The sequence below is a fragment of the Theropithecus gelada genome, chromosome 4 (assembly GCF_003255815.1).
Source record: "Theropithecus gelada isolate Dixy chromosome 4, Tgel_1.0, whole genome shotgun sequence".
NCBI classification, from domain to species: domain Eukaryota; kingdom Metazoa; phylum Chordata; class Mammalia; order Primates; family Cercopithecidae; genus Theropithecus; species Theropithecus gelada.
Genome location: NC_037671.1, coordinates 141,027,339 through 141,047,082, shown reverse-complemented (window position 1 = coordinate 141,047,082; position 19,744 = coordinate 141,027,339). Strand labels below are relative to the sequence as shown.

The 19,744-nt window shown below is 38.7% G+C and overlaps 1 protein-coding gene across 4 annotated transcripts in view; it reads right to left on the bottom strand.

The window, feature by feature from the left end:
* DSE (dermatan sulfate epimerase) overlaps positions 1–19,744 on the bottom strand; it is a 71,909-nt gene that overhangs the window by 39,967 nt on the left and 12,198 nt on the right. The gene's annotated exons all lie outside the window — the stretch shown is intronic.

The following is a 19,744-nucleotide window of genomic DNA, read 5'->3' as shown; positions in this document are numbered from 1 at the left end:
AAATCCCAGAATTAAAAGGCTGAAATAACATGGGTGCATTTTCCCCTTATTATCTGAAACTACTGTCTACTTTTTCATTTGGCATATGGGATTTTGGTGTCATTCAATAAGTGAGAAATGTAAACAAAGTTCACATATTTTCTTAACTACTTGATTTTTCTTCAAAGCCCCTTTTTTCAGTGGCAGATTTGTGCACTGGTTAAAAGAACGTCTTTCAAATGTAGAAACACTAAAAAAAAAAAAAAAAAAAAATCCCCAAAACCTCAGCCTAGTCAATGTCCCACATCTGGGATAAAGCAGGCAGAAAATCCCCCAGAGGAGAGTCAGGGAATTCTTAAAATTCTTAAGAGGGGAAAGGTTATAGAAAGCAGACCAGAAAAAGACAGTTTTATGTAAATAATGAACAGTGGTTTTCAATTATTAAAGGGAGAAACTGACGGTGGAAAATCAACCTCCCAAGCTGAACACAAACTGTTTTTCCAAGGAAAAACTGCCTCATCATATTCAGAAGGAGAAAAACTAGTAATTTAACAGATACGGAAGATCAATCTACATTTTCAACTTGCTGTGTGTGTTTCCACGAAAAAGGCAATGAGGCATCATTTGAGGGTGCTACCTTATTCTGGAGTTTTTCATATTTCTACATATATGTGAAACTCAATGGCAGTGGTTTCGTAAAACGTTTCACATTTATTTCAAGAGCAGAACTTCTGATGAGTAAAAAATTAATATAGCCATACTAAATAAAACATATGAAATAGAAATAACTCTTGGACTCTGCCAGTATTATGTCTAGCACCCAAAGTCTCAAGGCGGCTGGCAGGCTGGATCCTTCAAGGTCAGAGATCCAGCCAAAAGAAATAGTCCTCTGTGGTTATGCCTGAGGAGGGGTGTGGTCTCTGGCAGCACAGAGAAACGGCTGGGTCTGAGGTAATGCTCAGTTCCCCCCAGGGGCTTATTCCTTGCTCCATTTAGAGAACAATATACCGGACAGGCACGGTGGCTCATGTCTGTAATCCCAGGACTTTGGGAGGCGGAGGCGGGCAGATCACTTGAGGTCAGGAGTTGAAGACCATCCTGGCCAACATGGCGAAACCCCGTCTCTACTAAAAATACAAAACTTAGCCGGGCGTGAGTGGGGGGTGCCTGTAATCCCAGCTACACTGGAGGTTGATGCAGGAATCACTTGAACCCGGGAGGCGGAGGTTGCAGTGAGCCGAGATCCGCCACTGCACTCCAGGCTGGGTGACAGAGGGAAACTCTATCTCAAAAAAAAAAGAAAGAGAATAATATACTGCTAACAATTAAAAAAAAAAAAAAAATCCTGTATATATTAAGTCCCTAAAATTCTAAGTCTGAATGCTTTTCATCAATGCAATCAGCACTGTGGGGGTTTTAGACACTTTCTCCTTTAATTGAACCCCCCCACACACCCAACATACATGCAATGAAAGATCCCTCAACTACTGGTTTTGAATGTGTGGGAGCTCAGGTGGATAGCGGAGTGGCTCCGGCTATGAGCATATGGGTAAGTAGGTATTAATATATGGAAACTAGAAATTTTCCATCTCACATTCTGTACAAACTTCCTCAAACGTGGGTAAGGTTAATTCATCATGTTCTTTCTCCTCCCCTGTGCAACCACACTCCCACCCAGGCACAGAATCACTGTAAATTCAGGACTGCTCCAAAGAGTCCGTCACACTGCGGGGCCTACATGCCTAACTCAGCAAAACTCACAATATGACCCCTGCCACTTCGGCCACAGTGCTTCCAGTTACGTAGGATATGCCTGAATATATTTAAACCAGAAAAGCTGATCCTGAAGCATAGAACCTCATTAAGATGTTGTTTTGGGAAGGATGCCATCTCAACATGCCAACTGTTATTGAAGGTTCTGTAGCTATTACTTCGAACTCGTGCAAGGGAGTCAGAGCAGCAAAGTTGTGCATTACTGTACATTTAAAATATTAATTTTGGTCAGAATACCACGTTAGCCAATGCAGAACCCACAGAGATTCTGCAGAACAATCATCTGTGAAGACTGAGGAGAAAGAACCGTGGCATTCTCAATACCACAAATGGTGTACTACCTTCCCCATGCCCCACTCAGTGTGCCCAGCCCCCAATGCTCTCCCAGCTATTAAGGCTTTTGTTGATTCACCCAAAGAGTTGATCTCTCCTGTATCTGACACATACCTATATCACACTGGACTATTTCGGTTGTTTACATGCAATGCCTCACAGAAGGTGGGAACCTTCTTCCTCTATGTATCATGGAGCTTAGCACTGAATCTGGCATTTAAAAGGCAGCATGCTGGCTGCGCTGAACTAAACCCCTGGACTTAGGAGTTGGTAGAGCAGACCTCATCACTAAAATAAGCATGGAGAAACTTTGTTCCCCCTTATTTAAAGCCAAGGCAAGTTTAGAACTTTCCAGAAAAAAGTCCCTCTAGGAAACTAATGGGAGAAAACACGTATGAAGTCTAGAAACTTATGTAGCCTAAAAACTATCCACTAGTTTAAAAAGAAAAGAAATTAAACCTAACTAAACTCTAACCCAAACTTGTTTTAGGCTGGTAACCTAAAAGAGGAAGTAATACCCATCCATCATTTTAAATCTGTCTAGAAAATTTCACTGAAAAATCTCTATTTCCAGTCATTGAGTTTTCTCTTTGACCTTCCACTCTAGACATTGTGTGTGCTCACTGTACAAAGCGCCAAAATTAAAGGAAAGGAATATTTCAAGATAATTTTAGGTGGACCAAAAATGGACAGGCTTTATGTTAATTTTATGTACTTATTTTCATGTACATTATGAAAAACTATACCACATCAAACCTGAGATTTCAACAGATACGCAAAACTCCTGTTTAAAATATATTTAAATTTAAAAGTTAAAAAAAAGCAAATGAATATGGCAAAAATTGTTGAAAGTAGTACCCAAATAACTATAGTTTGAGAAATGCCAAAAATGCTTACTGAAACAAAGGGCATTAAAGGCTAATGAGTTTACAGAGATGATCAGCCTCAACTCTCCCACTTTCAACACTATGAAACAAACACAAACACAAACACAAACACACACACTATCTTGAAATGTGCCTTCTGTCCTGGAGAAATAAGTCTGAACTTTGAGATGTTTGTGGATGATCTCTCAAGCTATTCACCCTCTATTTCATTATGTTTCAGAGACAGCAGAGCACTTCTAGCCCCTTTAAATCTTTAAGTTTCACTTGGCCCAGTTCAAGGGCATAGCATTTTCAACATGGAAAAATTACCAGTGACTCTCAGCAGCTGATGCTACTAATAAGTAGCTTATCTACAATTCAATTCTCAGGCTATTTCTGAATAATTCTATTGAGCATCATGTCCTCTGAAATTCTTTTTCCTCTTCTAACTCTACAACTTTCATGATCCACCTTTTCTTCCCATTCATTTGTCTTATGCCACACAACTTGGATAGTAAAACAGTCCTAAATCTATGAGGTAGGAGGATCAGTTGAGGTCAGGAGTTTGAGACCAGCCTGGTCAACATAGTGAGACTCCATACCCACAAAAATCAAATAAAATAAAATAATAAAAAAATTAGCCAGATGTGGTGGCATGTGCCTGTAGTTCCAGCTACTCGGGAGGCTGAAGCAGGAGGATTGCTTGAGCCCAGGAGTTCAAGGCTGCAGTGAGCTATAATTGTGCCACTGCACCTCAGCCTGGGTGACACAGTGAGACCTTGTCTTTAAAAAAAAAAAAAATCACGCTGTTACTGCTATAATTCAGTTAGCAATTTGATCATCTCTCTGCCTATATATATTCAGCAGTCCAAGTTTAGCATTACGTGTAGGCCAAGCCACATGAATTATGAATTATAATTACCTTAAGCAGATCTTCGTAAAGCAACAATAGGCCCCAAATTATTTTGCTTTAATTCTGGTTCCAATAATCCACTGCAGCTATTATGATTCAGCAGTCACACAGAAAAACTTTGTTTCTGTGATCCTAAATGCTTTTCACATATTTGATCTTTTACTCTTCAATAACTTAATATAGCAAAATAGTATTATTTGTTCCACAATAAATTTCAGAGAAAGAACTAGAACTTGCACCTCCTAAATCCTAAGCCAAGATTCTTTCCTTTAACCAAACTAATTTGTGAGAATGTTCAATAACATTAAAAGTTCCATTTCTTTTGCCATCTTTACACAAAGAAAGCACAGACGAGTACGCTGAGAAGAAAAAACTGAACATTAAACTAGTACATCGAGTTTCAAAAAAGATGTGGGTTTCAAATGATCTGGGACTGTTTATAGAATGAAACAAATGGTAGTACAAAAGTTCTTTCAATTCCACAGGTTTTAGAAAACAGAGAAATTACAAGGATGGAAGAAAGAAATCACCCTGTAGAAAGTAAAACATGCTCCAAATCAAGAGGGATTAAAAAACCCTCTGATAATATGTGCCATATCTGAGGAACACAACATAATGATTAACAGTATGGGGCATGGAGTTGGGCAGACAAGAGCATAAATCTCAACTCTGCGGCCTCCTAGCTTTGATCAACTGACATCCCCTCTCAAAACCTCCCTTCTGTCATCCATAAAATGAAATATGCTTCATGGGGTGATCAGATATGTGTGATGCACTTAGCCTAGAACCTGACATGAAGAGCTCAATAATATTTATAAAAAGGAAGATGTTTCAGACCTGCAAGATTATATTAACCTATTGATAAAATATTTTATTTGAAAGAAACTAAATCTTCACACTTTACAGGCAAAATATAAGAACCACAGATGTTAACTGACTAGGGCCAGATCATACTGCTTATTAGAGACTTAGCTGAAATTGGAACACAATGCTTCTGACTCTTCAACACATCACTCATAGTAAGCTCATCACTCACAGGAAAGGAAAGCATATGACCCTTTAAATTTTTCAAGTATTTGTTAGAGGTTTTGCCCCAAAGAAAATAATAATAGATTAAATAAGCTATTATCTAAATTTTCTTCCCAAGGTCAGTAATTTAATTCTTCATACACTAAAGGCGACCACTTCTTACTATATTCTGTCAGGAGAAAGGCCTGCCGATCTAACAGTGGCTGGGAAACACAGTCTCTGACTGGAAAGCTGTTTCTTAGTAACACACTTATATTATGGAAGGAGTACATGAAAATTTAGGGGACACTTGCTGCCACTGCAAGGCGGATGGGTTAACCTCAGTCCAGGATCTGTTCCTGGCTCCATCACTGCCATCAGTATCTCAGCTGATCATCCTGGAGATGAGATGCTACTTAATGTTAAGCTTCCCCACCTCTCACATATGTAAAACCAGAATGTCAGCATATTCGTTTACCATCAAGCAGATTGGGAAATATTTTCTGGCTTCACAGGAAACCAACACAGGAAGTGAATTATTAGATAATTGCCTGGTGAACAAGCAAAGAATCAGAACAAAGGCGATGGGAAAGGCCCTGAGCTTGGGGGCAAGTCGACCAGTTAAGATCGCTACCATAACTTCATTTGAAGGAGGCTGCTGAAATTGCCAGCAGCCGTCACAGATGCCCTTGGGATATCATTAAAGACAAAATTTTAAAAACTGAATTGTAATCATATTTAGAAAACAAGAGTGAAATGTACATCCCCTATAACTCCTGCCACCACACCTGCCAAGCTCAGCCAAAGAGCAGCTGCTCCAGTTTGCTCAACTTAATGGATGGGCCTCATAGTTAGTTACATGATTAGGAATAACCCCCACACTAGAACCAGTGTGCCCATATCTTTGAAGAGGCAGACCCGAAAAATGAATGTTCCTGATGTTGCACCCTCTCCTGTGGAAAACAGGCAGACGTTGCCGAGGTTAGGCACTGTGACTCGCTTGCTCATGCTTCCGTTTAAGTCCAAGTTCCCTCCTCCTTCAGGCCTCCAGTGAAGTTTTAGGAAAACCTGATTGCCTGAGAACATTAGGATATACTAGACAGGGCTGCATTGCCTTCTCTGATCCATTTTAGGATTTAACTCTCAGAGAAACTTATTTCCAAGTGCCTTGGGAAACATCTTGCTGTGGTCTCACATACTACTTCACTGTTGCCACATATTTTAACTATAGTAATAAAATGCATATATTTTAAAAGGTCTCCTTACTTTTCTATTTCAGTATTATTAAATGCATAATTAAAATAATTTTTTGAAGAATGTTTCCTCAATACCAAAATAAAATCTTACATTTTCTTGGTAAATTTCTGTAGTGAAATAAATCTAACCTTATTCTTAAATATGTCAAATCCTAAGAAATCTATGGCTTTGGTACTGCACAATCATTCCCTAAAATTATACTCCCTGATGTGTAAAGCCTGTGGACTCAGGCAAAAAGAAAAAAATCTTAAAACCGAGAGCTCTGTTTTTTTTTTTTGATACGGAGTCTCGCTCTGTTGCCTAGGCTGGAGTGCAGTGGAGCAATCTCAGCTCACGGCAAGCTCCGCCTCCCGGGTTCAGGCCATTCTCCTGCCTCAGCCTCCTGAGTAGCTGGGACTACAGGTGCCCGCCACCACGCCCAGCTAATATTTTGTATTTTTAGTAGAGATAGGGTTTCACTGTGTTAGCCAGGATGGTCTTGATCTCCTGACCTTGTGATCCACCCGCCTCAGCCTCCCAAAGTGCTGGGATTACAGGCATGAGCCACCGTGCCCGGCCAAAAGTGAAAGCTCTTAATCAAAATCCAGAATACTTTTGCTCCCTAAAAGGTAATGTCCAAACAAAAATCCGTAATATGAAATGATAGTATATGGACCCTCCAAGAATTTGCACACACTGCTGAAGGAGTAATTAGAAACCTGAGGCCACACAGCAAAACCACACCATGTATAATAACGGTGTTCACTGCCTTCAAATACAACATTAAAAAAAACTTTAGGTCAGGCTTTTATTAACTTCAGCTCTGTACAGTCAAGGAATATTTCTATCATTGTCCCCTGAAAGGTTTTCATGAAGATACTACATTTTTTCATTAATGTGAAGCCCACTTTATTTGTTATACCAGTGGATGATAACTTGTATAACTTCCTTATATTAGAATAATTCATGTAAAATATGTTTAAAATGCTCACAAACATTTTCTGATGTCAAGTCTGAAGGCTTCTCCTCCATCCACCAGAGACCACCTGAGTGAGAAATGTAGTGGCTATCAAACTAAATTCATAATTTAGTGGTAGAGGTTAGCCTGGTGCATGTTACTACTAAACTGCAAACCATTAGTATCTAGCATTTCAGAGCGTGGTTATCATTTTATATGTAGAAGAAAAGTAAAATCTGTATTATTTTCATGGAGAAAAGGGAAACTAGGGTAGAGATATGAGTGTACAAAAGTCACTTATGAGACTACTGGGGCATCCAATTTTGCTTACAGAAAGGCCAAAAGAAACAATGAAATGGTTATACTTTCTAAGATAAGCTATAAATAAATTCTAATTTATCTAGCAGTCTAACAATTAAAAATCTTCTGATTAATATTCCTTTATTACAATTTTAGTTGATTTTAATGATGGTTTTAGAATATGCTATCAAAGTATTTTCAGAATTTTTTATTTTGATATTATTTTCAGAATAAGTTAATATTGAGCATAATTAAGTATATATTTTTAAGCTGAATCACTTAAAAAATAGTAATTTTTGCCTGTTATGCTTTGCAGTGCATTGTGATCCAGTATTAGAATATCAATTCCTTACCCAAGTTGGGGATAAGAATTTCTTACAAATACCAATCAATTCTACTATGTATTGAAAAGCTATTAAATCCAGGAATTATGGGCCAGGCACAGTGACTCATGCCTGTTATCCCAGCAGTTGGGAGGCTGGGGCAACTGGAGCGCTTGAGCCCAGGAGTTAGAGACCAGCCTGGGCAACATGGTGAAACCCTGTCTCTACAAAAAAATACAAAAATTATTTGGGCATTTTGGCGTGTACCTGGGGTCCCAGCTACTTGGGAGGCTGAGGTGGGAGGATAGCTCGAGGCTGGGAGGCAGAAGATGCAGTGAGCCGAGATCGCCCCACTGCACTCCAGTCTGGGTGACAGGGTTAGACCCTGTCTCAAAAAAAAAAAAAATTAAATCCCAGAACTATGTTAGGCATTGAACATACAAAGTGGGCAAGAAAATCTATGCCTTCCCTAAATAACTATAGAATAAAAATATAAGAAAATTATGTCTCTGAGGTTTTTTTTTTTTTAAAAAAAACTGTAGTACTGTATTACTCTGCCTGAAAATAAACATGAAAAGTCAGTCTCCCTTAGTCCAAAGCAATTTATTTAACCTACTGAACTTGGCCACTAAAGAAAATTTGCAATGTTTTTTTAAAAAGTTTCTCTGAAGAGTAAAAGATTTTCTGTAAGAGTCTGAAGGACAAGCTATGGCTCTCTCGGCAATAGCTTTAACCATGAAAACACTTTTGTGGCATTACTAACTAAAAAATAAAGTATAGAAAAGAGGATGAATAAATATAATGAAGCCAACAGCTAAATCCCAACCCTATACAGTTTCAAATAACAGTTAAACTAAACCACAAAATGCTCCTGAAAACCAAAGTAAAATTTTTCTTCCTGCAGTAGATTCCTGAAGGCAGACTGGCGAGATGGTTAAGAGGGCTGGCATGAGGTCACAGTTGTTTGTCACTGTATGACTTTGGACAAGCTATCTAAACCTATTTCTTCATTTAAAATAAAATGCTATTTGTCTCACTGACTGGTTGGGAGATATTAAATGAGGTAGCACCTATAAAGCCCTCACCACTTCATAGTGAGTGTTAAAACAAAACAAAACAAAACAAAACGCTAGGTATCATTCATCTCAAAACACTATCAGTGGTTGAGAGTGCAAGCTGAAGCCAGACTTCCTGGGTTTGAATCCTAGCATCATCACATCCTTACCTACGTTCCTGTTTCCTCCTCTGTTAAAATGGATAAAATAATAGTACCTCCCTCATAGGGTTTCTGTGAAGCTTAAATTAGCTGATATACTTAAAGCATTAAAATGGTGCCTAGGATTTAGAAAGTGCTCAATAAACAGTAGCAGCCATCATCATCTTCTCAATGAGAACATCGAGGTCAGTCCAACTGAAAGGAAGTCCACCATGACCCCAGGAGGAAACACTCACAAAACTATCATTCAGAGAATGCTATTTTAAAAATATGTACGATGCATTGTTTATTCTCAACCTTGCAGTCTCTTCAGGAGACTAAAAATATCAAATACTTTGAGAAATATAGAGTATTTGATGCCAAAAGGTAAATTCTTCTTCTTCCTGCTCAACTGCACATTTGTAACATTCAGGCTAAATATTCCAAGTAACCAAACAGATCTGAGGAAAAAAGCAATTACCAATCTACTTCTTCATCAAGCAAAGTCTATGTATAGATAAAGCTAACTGATTCACCATACTGATAAAAACATGTTTATACAGTCATGAAAAATTCTAAATGCAGAAATATAAGTACTGATGAAATGTAACAGATGAAAAAAATTACTTATAAAACTTAAATATAATTTTTTAAAATGTTGATATTTAATCAAAATACATTTTCCACTTTCCACAAATCCCAATGTGTATTATCTTTCAACTGGCAATGTAACTCCTTGAATCTGTAGATTAAATATCTTTAATTCTGTACCACCAATTCTCCCCCTTTGATTTGTACATATGTGACTTTTTTTCTTACCAGTTGTGATGGTTAATTTTGTGTATCAACTTGACAGAATCATAGGGTACACAAATATTTGGTCAAACATCATTTCTGGATGTGTCTATGAGAGTATTTCCAGAGGAGACTAAACTGAGTAAAGCAGACTACCCTCCCAATGTGGGTGGGCCGAAATAGAACACAAAGAGAGGGAAAAATTTCTGTCTGCCTAATTGCTGGGGCTGGAACATTGGTCTTCTCCTGTCCTTTGGCTGGGATTTACACCAACAGTGTTCCTAGTTCTCAGGCCTTTACATTCGGGCTGGACCTATTCCATGTGCTTTCTTGGATCTCCAGACTGCAGATGGCAGATTGTGGGACCTCTCAGCCTCCATAATTGCATGAGTCAATTCCCATAATCTAGCCAATTCTAGATATAGATAGATAAACAGATGTAGGTGTAGACATGAATCTACTGGTTCTGTTTCTCTGGAGAACCCTAATACACTAATTAAAGCTGCTTAGGCCAAGCCCTTTTTCAAATTCCCATTAGAAAAACCAAGTATCCCTTTCCTAGTGCTCACTCTCCAGAATCTCACCACCTAGGATAATACACCACACTCTTCCTCTTCCCTGACACTTTGGGAAGTTAGTTTCTGGGATACCATATTCATTCTCCTGCTTCTCTTAATACCTCTGTGGGAAATCCTTCTTATGCTTTTTTCCCAGAAAATTTTTACTGCTTAAAAAAAAAAAAGAAAATTTTTACTGCTTTTACTGTACAAAGAATGTGTATTTCACTATCATATTTAATCCTCAAAATTATTTTATGGGTAATTTTGTTGGAAATAGATGGGGAAACTGAGATTTAGAATAGTGAAATAACTTACCCAGCGTTGTTCAATGAGTGGTCAGGTTTATTTTTGACTTCAGGTGTGTCTGAATCACAGTCAAGATTTTAGCCATTATGCCTCACTTCCTTTCTCCCTGGGGGCTGCCTGCAGTGTCTCAATCCTGGGACTTCCCGCAAGAATATGGCCGCATGGCCACACGTGGTCGTTTGCTCACTCCCACCTCCTTCCTCGTAACCTGCTAAGGTGCTCATTTATACATCTAAAACTAAATTCTTCCAATCAGAACTTTCTTAACTTCTTCACTACATTTTGTCAAACCAATTATTTGGAAATCATCTTCATTTCTTCCTTGTCCTTTTCCTTCCACTTCCAATTTTCTCACCAAAGTCATGCTTTTTTTCCTAAGTACTGTTTCATTACTCTGCAGTTTTTAAACAGATTCCTGAGACTGTCCCAGAATTCAACATCAACCTCCAGGGTAACTTTCCTCCCTTTGACTTCTTTCCTGAATCCAATAAATATCACATACACTTGTGGGTTAGTTTCTCCATTCCTCTAGCCCTTTGTCTGCAAACTCCTATGGATAAGTCATGACATCGATTACAGATTTTCAGGGGAAGTGCCCCACAAAAAAAGTACTACTAACCTCACTTATGTAATCTAATCTGGTTCACTCATTTATGAATTTAGCTAAACCCTTCTTGACATTATGTGTATTTTTGGTATGTCCTTATATCATATCTTCTAGGATAAGGTACTGTAAGTTTACTCTCTAATAATAATAATGCTTCTAAGAAGCACTAATACAATGTTCAAGGATCTACTATGTTATATGGGAAAGGGTTATATTAGCACACCTGAGTTGCTCAAACCATACACATTCCCAAGAGAAGTCTTCAGGACTGGCCCTTTACCAGCTCATGAGAGACGAGCCCTTGGAATATTCTGCCTGATAAAGAGTTTTTTATACACTCGAGGCCTTGGGTTACATGGCAGTAACAGTTTAGTTACCTAGGTGATTTATGATAAACTCCTATCTTTGCTCTGGAGAGGCTGGAAAAAGAACTTTTTGCTCTGGAGTCTTGAGTAGCTGAAGTCAGTCACACAATTGAACTACAATAAAAGCCCAGGACACCAAGGTTCAGGTGAGCTTCCCTGGCTAGCAATGCTTTGCATGTGTTGGCACACATTGTTGCTGTGAGTACAACTCCAGTAGGAGTGGACACCTGGAAGCTTATGCCCGTTTTCTCCTGAGCTTTGTCCCATGTACCTTTGCCCTTTGGTAAGTTTAATCTGTATCCTTTGGCTGTGTTAAAACATAACCAGATGATAACAAATGTTGTAAGTCCTTCTAGTGAATTGCCAAGGCTGACAGTGGTCTTGGGGACTGCTTCCCCATCCATATGCCCTTTTTCTTCTTTTTAGTTAAATCATCTAAGTTCCTGTTAGAATTATGAGTGGCTTGCCATAATACTTTGTCCCATTATAAAAGAAAATGTGATACTTTCACCACATCTTTCTCTTTAGTCAACTTTTGCTATTTTTCTCTGACTTACACCCAGAAAAATGACTAAGAATATTGCTGTTGAAATAAAGGACAAAGCAGCATATACTGGACTGACACTTTTTTTAAAAGGCTTTGGGAATATTCCAAAAATGAAATATATGGATGGTAAGCAAAGGGCTAAAAGGAAGTCCATGGGAAAGTAATTTATGGGCATTAAACCTGTAACTGCAGTATATGTGATTAAAATAAAAATTGTATACACTGGATGAGTATATATGGAGTGGTGCTTTTATTACTACACATGAAGTTCTTTTACATTCTTTACTTATATACAAGCATTCCTCATTTTTCCAGACTTCAACTACTCATCAGTGATAAAATTTATTTATTTATTTATTTTTGCTGTCTTTAACATTTCCAAACATTTTTGTATGTACTTATTTTGATTCTCACTTTGGTCTCACAGATGAAAACCTGTGAGTTCTTTGCCATTAAAATTCCGGCATACTTTTCAAACGTCCTCCCATGAATCATAACTCAGAATACCACAGACTTGGTTTGTAAAACAATGATACATAGATGTAGTGAACCCAAAGACGTAGGCACTGCCTTCTTAGACTTCCCCATCTCAGTTACTGGCAACCAATCCTGCCAGTAATTGGGACTCAACCCCACCCCCTCCTTTTCTCCCTTTCCTATTTCACTCTCCATATCCAAACTATCAGCATATTATGTTGGCTCTACTCCAGATCCGTCCAGAATCCAGCCACTTTCACCACCACCATACAGCCACACCATGTCTTGCCTGCAACAGTCTCCAAATTTGTCTGCCTGCCTTCACTCTTACCTCCCTAAAGTCATTCTCCACATAGGAGCCAGAGTGATCCTGTTCAATCCTAATTCAGAGTATGTCACTGCTCTGTTTAAAACACTCTAATGGCTTCCCACCTCATTCAGATAAGCATCAAAGTCCTAAGCATTGCTCTCAAGGCACTAAGCAGTCTGGCCATACTGCCTCTCTGCTTTCACGTCTGACTGTCCAGTCTCTCTCTCTGCTCCAGTCACACTGGCCTCTTTATTATTCCTGCACACACGAGGTGTGCTCCCTCCCCAGCGCCTGTACATCTGTTCCCTCTGCCTCGAACGCTTACCCTAGGATATCCATGTGGCTTGCTCCCTCACCTCCCTTAAGTTTTTGCTCAAATATCACTTTCTCAGTGAGGTCTGCAATGACTACCTTATTTAAATGACATCATTACCACGTCCAACCATCACCATTCTCTAATTCCCTCCTGGGTTTTATTTTTCTTCATGGCACTTATGACCTTCTAATCTACTATATAATTTACTTATTTATTTTGTGTGCTTGGCTCTCCCATCTAGAATGTGAGCTTCAGGAAGGCACTTTGCTTTCTGCTACATCTCCAGCACCTAAAAGTGTACCTAGCATTTAGTAAACACTTAAAAAATATATATTAATTGGATAAATTTAACTGTGTCAAGATGTAAACTTTCAAATCCTCAGAGATAACTAAACATATAGTTATACAGCTACATAAATATAATTACATGAAAAGAAACAATAAAAATGTGTGTAGGAAGACAAATCATACGGAGATAAATATATTACAATGTTTAAACTCTGAAGGTTACTCTGAGTGATTATCACAGAGTTTACTGAGAGCTGTGATCATGGCCAGTGCCTTCCCAGCCTCCCCCAAGGTACAAAGCTCCCATTAAGTCCACCTCAGGCTGCTAGGTGGCTTGCTTTACCCCTAACTTTCTTGCCATCCCATTATTAGCATGCCTAACTAACATGCCTCTAATCGCAGTCCACTGCCTGAATGTCTCTTGTTATTTCCTGACATTCCAAGGATAGTTTTCATGAGTCCTCTCTGGGTCTTTTTCTAAATGCCACCTCAAAATTTTCGGCCCATCTTGCATGGGATTAGGCACCTTACACTCTCCCTAGTCTATCCATGTCCAGACCAGCCAAACCTTCCTTTCTGCTGAATGACGGTTTCTGTGCTGACTTTCATTTAGGTTGCTCTGTTTTGAAATTTAAAGTGATTCCCTCATGTCCCCATGTCTAATCACATTCCCAAGGATTGTAATTATTATTTAATGGTTTGGTATAAGGACTTGATTAGTGTTACTGTTTGCAAATTTAAAAAATCTTTCTGTACTATTAACTTTTATCCAGAGAATTCAAAAGAATACTCTCGAATTATTATTTCTTCTACATCTATACCATTGCTATTATTTTCTGCTAAAAAAAACTTACTATGGGCCAGGCGTGGTGGCTCACGTCTGTAATCCCAGCACTTTGGGAGGCCGAGGCAGGTGGATCATGAGGTCAGGAGTTCGAGACCATCCTGACTAACATGGTGAAACCCCGTCTCTACTAAAATTACAAAAAATTAGCCGGGCGTGGTGGCGTGCGCCTGTAGTCCCAGCTACTTGGGAAGCTGAGGCAGGAGAATGGCGTGAACCGGGAGGCAGAGTGGAGCTTGCAGTGAGCCGAGATTGTGCCACTGCACTCCAGCCTGGGCGACAGAGCGAGACTCCGTCTCAAAAAAAAACAAAAAAAAACCAAAAAAAAAAACTTACTATGGCGTATATTTAAGTCTATGAAATGTTACTAGTCAGGAAATAATTTTTGAGGAAAAGCAAAGCTCTAGTAGACTGCTGGAGACTACATATACTATGTAGAGCAAGATAATAATTTCTGAATTGATGGCCATGGATACACAGGACAAATAACCTGCTCCTGCAGAAATATGCCAACTCAGTTCCACATCCGTAAATTGGGGATAGAAATATCTATGTCCCAGGACTGTAAGAAAGATGAATGATAATATAAGCAAGGTGCCCAGAGCAATGACTGTCATATGAACAGTGCTTAATAGGTATGATTATTTAAAAAAATTAAAAACTCCAACTGAGGGCCTCAAATATGGCCAGGTATTTAATGTCCATGTCTATGTGCATGTACAAGTTCATGAACATTTAGTGTGGCATCTATATCCTCATCTGGGTGAATAAGTTGTCCTTATTTCATTCTGTCTTAGCATCCTGCTCTGAGAGTGTTAGCCTCATTCTTGGCATCTCCTAATCTAGGCATATACTTCTCTCTTGCTTGCATACTTCTCTACCCAAACTTTCATACCCACCCTACCCATTTTTACCCCATATCTATTCACAGCCAGATTCCCCCTAGCTACTTCTCTTCTGATCAAACCTAATGGAATTCCTCTTTGTCCACGCTGGAAAAAAAATCTCCCTTTTGTACTAAGCTTATTTTTCAAACTCTCTTCTTCTGCCTAGCCCTAAATGGATGTGAAAACTAGATGATCACCTGTCAGGTGATTCAGAATTTAAATAGGGTGTCAGGTGGTTCAGAATTTAAATAGGGTGTCAGGTGATTCAGAATTTAAATAGGGTGGGGTTGGGGAACACTTAAGATCCTTCCAAATTACAGATTTTATGAAATAACTGAGTCTTTCAACAACAACTTGTCTCCAGTTGTGCTCTCCCATGCAGGCCAAATCTCACATCCTACCAATTCACAAGCAACACGGAGACAGTCTCTTCAATTCCTGAGACAGCCTAGTTCTCTTAAATGACTCTAGGTGTGACCCTCCCGGCACTTTTATCATTTGAAATCACCATTTGTCCATGTACTCTTTTAAACCTTCACCAGTAATTTCTATTGCTCTGGGGATATTTCTAACTTTCTCAGTGACTTAAGGAACCTTGATCCTATTTGTTCACTTACCTTAATTCCTACCATAAGCCTGGGGGTAGCGGGGGCATCAATTTATCTCTTGCCACACAGCTGCATACCTACTCACTTATCATCTGCAACTGATTCCTCAGTAAAATCCTTACCATTGATACTTCAAGAGTTTTGCCCCTTTCCACAAGCATTCAGTTCTTCCTTTGTCACCTATACATTTGGACAGTGACATATCCAAATTTAGAGAGAAGACAGAAAGTATGTGTTGTAAGTATAATGTCTCATTTATCTTAATACCCTTATCTCTATTCCTAGACAGAAATAAGTCACAGCTAATGTCTTGCTGGAAAGAAGGAAGAAAACAAAATATCCTTTCAGGAAACACGGGCACACAAAATCCCAAAGTCCTTTATGGCATGTCCATTAATGTGGCTACGTAGGGAATGTGTAAGCCCAGGCAGAAAGGAGACAGAAGAGAAAACAAGCTCATTAACTGATTATCATATAAACCTACAGATTCTTCCTCTTTTCTACAATCCTTTTGGCATACCATGGCCATGTTATGGTAGGCTTGAAAGATCTGACTTACATTCTGTTATAGGTTAAATTTTGTTCCAAAAAAATTCGTATGTTGAAGTCCTAACCCCCAAACCTCTAAATGGGACCTTATTTGGAAAGAGGGTCATGCAGATTTAATTAGTTAAGATGAGGTCATATTGGAATAGGGCAGACCCCTACTCCAATATGACCAGTGTCTTTAAAAAGAGTGGAAATTTGGAGGCACACACACACACACACACACACACAGAAAGCCATGTGAAGATGAAAATAGAGATTGGAGTGAAGCATCTACAAGATGGGCATGCCAAAGATTGTGAGAAGTCACCAGAAACTTGGTAGAAGGCTTAGTACAGGTTCTCCTTCATAGCCTCAGAAGGAAACAGTCTGCTGACAGATTTTAGATTTTAGATGTCTAGCCTCCACCACTGTGAGACAATAAACTCTTATTGTTTAAGCCACCTTGTTTGCAGTACTTTGTTACAGCAGATAACAAATAGAGTACTAGCTCTAGAATTTTCTCATTTCTAAAGTAAGCACTGTAATTCTTATAGTATCTATACCAATGAACAATACAGTGCCTTTATTGTGCTTGCCAAGTGCCAAGAACTATGCTACATATTTCACGTAGATTGACTAATTTAATCCTTACCACAGCCCCATAATGCAGTTACTTGTATAATTTGTATCTTCACCTTTTGAGGTGATGGAACCTGAGGCACAGAATAATTACACTACCCAAGGTCCCATAGAATGTGAAGAAGCCAAGACATAAATGCAGGCAGTCTGATCAAATTACCCAGGAAATAACTATCTTTACAAATCATAAAGTCACCATTGTCATATCATTTCCCAACTCAAGAGCCTGTATTTCCCTCAGCAAAATGAGCAACACTCTTGTTCAAGAGCTTTCATAATCTAGCTCTGGCCTATCTTCTCAATCTCATCCCTCATTTCCTCTCTACATAAACTCCCCCTTCAGACTTACCTGCACATCTTTGCTTGAGCATCACTCAGATTTCGTTCCTTTATTCCCTATGTTACTTTCTGTTATCTGCTTCACACCCAATGTGGTACTTTTCTCATTCAAAGAACACAATACTCTTTAATGAAGCCTTCTTGGCAACTCCATCCATAAGCAATCTCCCCTGGGAACCCATGTATGCATTGTTCAATATTCTTTTGAGAATTCAGGGACGGTGCCAGCCATGAAGGTGCTTATATCATCTTATAAAGTGATAGAAGAAATATTTATGCAAACACTAAAATAAAATGAAATTTGCATAAGAATGACAAAGTACACTTGAAATTTACAGAAGAGCTGACACTCCTGGCAGAGGTGAAGAAGGAAGGATGCATTGAGGAGGTAGTATCTGAACTGGGCATTAAAAAGGGGTCGGTAAGAATGTGTACAGATTTCACTGTCTCTACTATACACTTAGTACTAACTATGTGCATACTGAGTTATGTGAATATACACGTTATCTTCCTGTCTCACATCTATTGTTTCAGTCCTCTCTGGATCCAAAAGGGATTTGATTACCAACTCAGATACAAGCTGCTGGGAGGCAGGGTCTGAGACTTCTTTGTCTTTCTTGTAGTGTCAAACACCCTTGTGGAAAATAATAAAGAATATACAAAGAAAGGAAGGAGAAAAAGAGAATGTCATCGACGGAGATAAGTGAATTCTCATGACTTTTCCCTGAAGTTCTCCTTGACCTGGCAGCCGCTCCATATCTGCTTGCTCCTCTTCTTGTGCCTTTGCTCTGCTGGCTGATCTGCTTGTAGCGCTTTCTACTTTCCTCTTTTTTGTATAAAATCCTCGGAGACCCAATTCATTCCCCCTCTTTCGCCCTTGGAACCTCTTCCTTCCTGCAATCCTACTGCATTTATGTCCATTCGGCACCTAATTGTTCTCACAGTTTCATATTCAGTTATTCTTCTCCAACCAGATTCTATAGCTCCTCAAGGCTGGAAACTGTTATATTTATTTTGCATGCCTTCCCCTCTTCCCTCCACCTAGACATCCCCTCAAACACAGAAGTACCTGGCAAAGAATTACTCAATGACTAAATCCTTTCGGTATTTCTATCACTAAAGTAAAATGTCCTTTCATCTGACTCTCCAAGTTCAAAAGTACATTGGGAAAAGTTATATATCAAAGCATTCATTCTCAAGTAACACAGATTTGTCTTTTCTAAAACTTTCAATCACTAAACCAAACATCAGTGGCTTCACCAACAAGAAAAAAAGGTGTAAGCACACAAAGAAGGATCTGTAATATAACCACCCTAACACCACTAACTCCACTTCCTTATGTGCAGGGTTTATCATTTTATGGCAACTTGTAGTCTAAACACTGCCATACATAACCTTTCTTAAGAAAGATATATTAGAAGTGGTCCAACAATCTGAAATTTGCAAGATGAAATTTAACAAGTTGAGGTGAAATTCACCTTTTAAAGTTACCATAGCAGACACTCAAATAACATTTCTTAATTTAAATTTTATACAGAATAATTCTATGCAAGCCACATGAAGTCTAGAAATTTTAATGGTGAATATCTTGGGACTGTAACAAAGTACATGGATAATGGGATGAATCCACCCTGAACAATCCTTGTTTCCTTAGAAAAAAAGGTGGATCTTAAATTTTCACGCAATAGTTTAAAGGAATAAACTGAACTTACACAAAAGCAATAGATCAATTCCTATTTTGCTCCCTATTTCTCCTGGGTTCTCATTAAAACCAAAAGCTCTAACTTACGGAAGAATTAAGGTACAGATAGAGGAGGAAGAGAACAAGAAGTAATCTGGAAACTGAATGGGCCAGCAAAGACATTCTTACCTAAGGTAACTTTGGAGGTTTTCAGTGCTCCCAAGAATCAGTTTCTTTTGAGAAAGGTAATTTTGAAAAGTATTTTGAAATTACTTTAAAACTACAGTCTATAAGACTAACCTGAAACAGAACTCCAAATGCCTAAGACATTAACTTTGCTGAGCTCCATTTCTTGGCATTCTTCAAGCCACTGACCCATTATCAGCTTAGAGTGCATTTTCCAACACCTTATGCTGTATCAACATGAACTTGTTTTTAAGAGACTTCTATCTTAATTTCAATAAGCCTAATTTTAATATTGAGAAAAAAACAGAACCACAGGCCTAAAACCATGGGATCAATTCTGCTGGAGATTGCATCTTCCTAACAAAATAAAATAAAGTTAGCATTCTATTTATAAAAACACCATTATTGTTTTTAACCATAAACACTGCAATAAGAAGCATGGTATGACAGAAGTTTCCAGGTTCTTTCTGACATGGGCAACATCCATATTTTAATCACATGACTGATGGATTCCCCCTACATTCATGCAACCACTGAGATCCTTTCCCTCTCACTACCAGTCTGGTTTCAACCACAG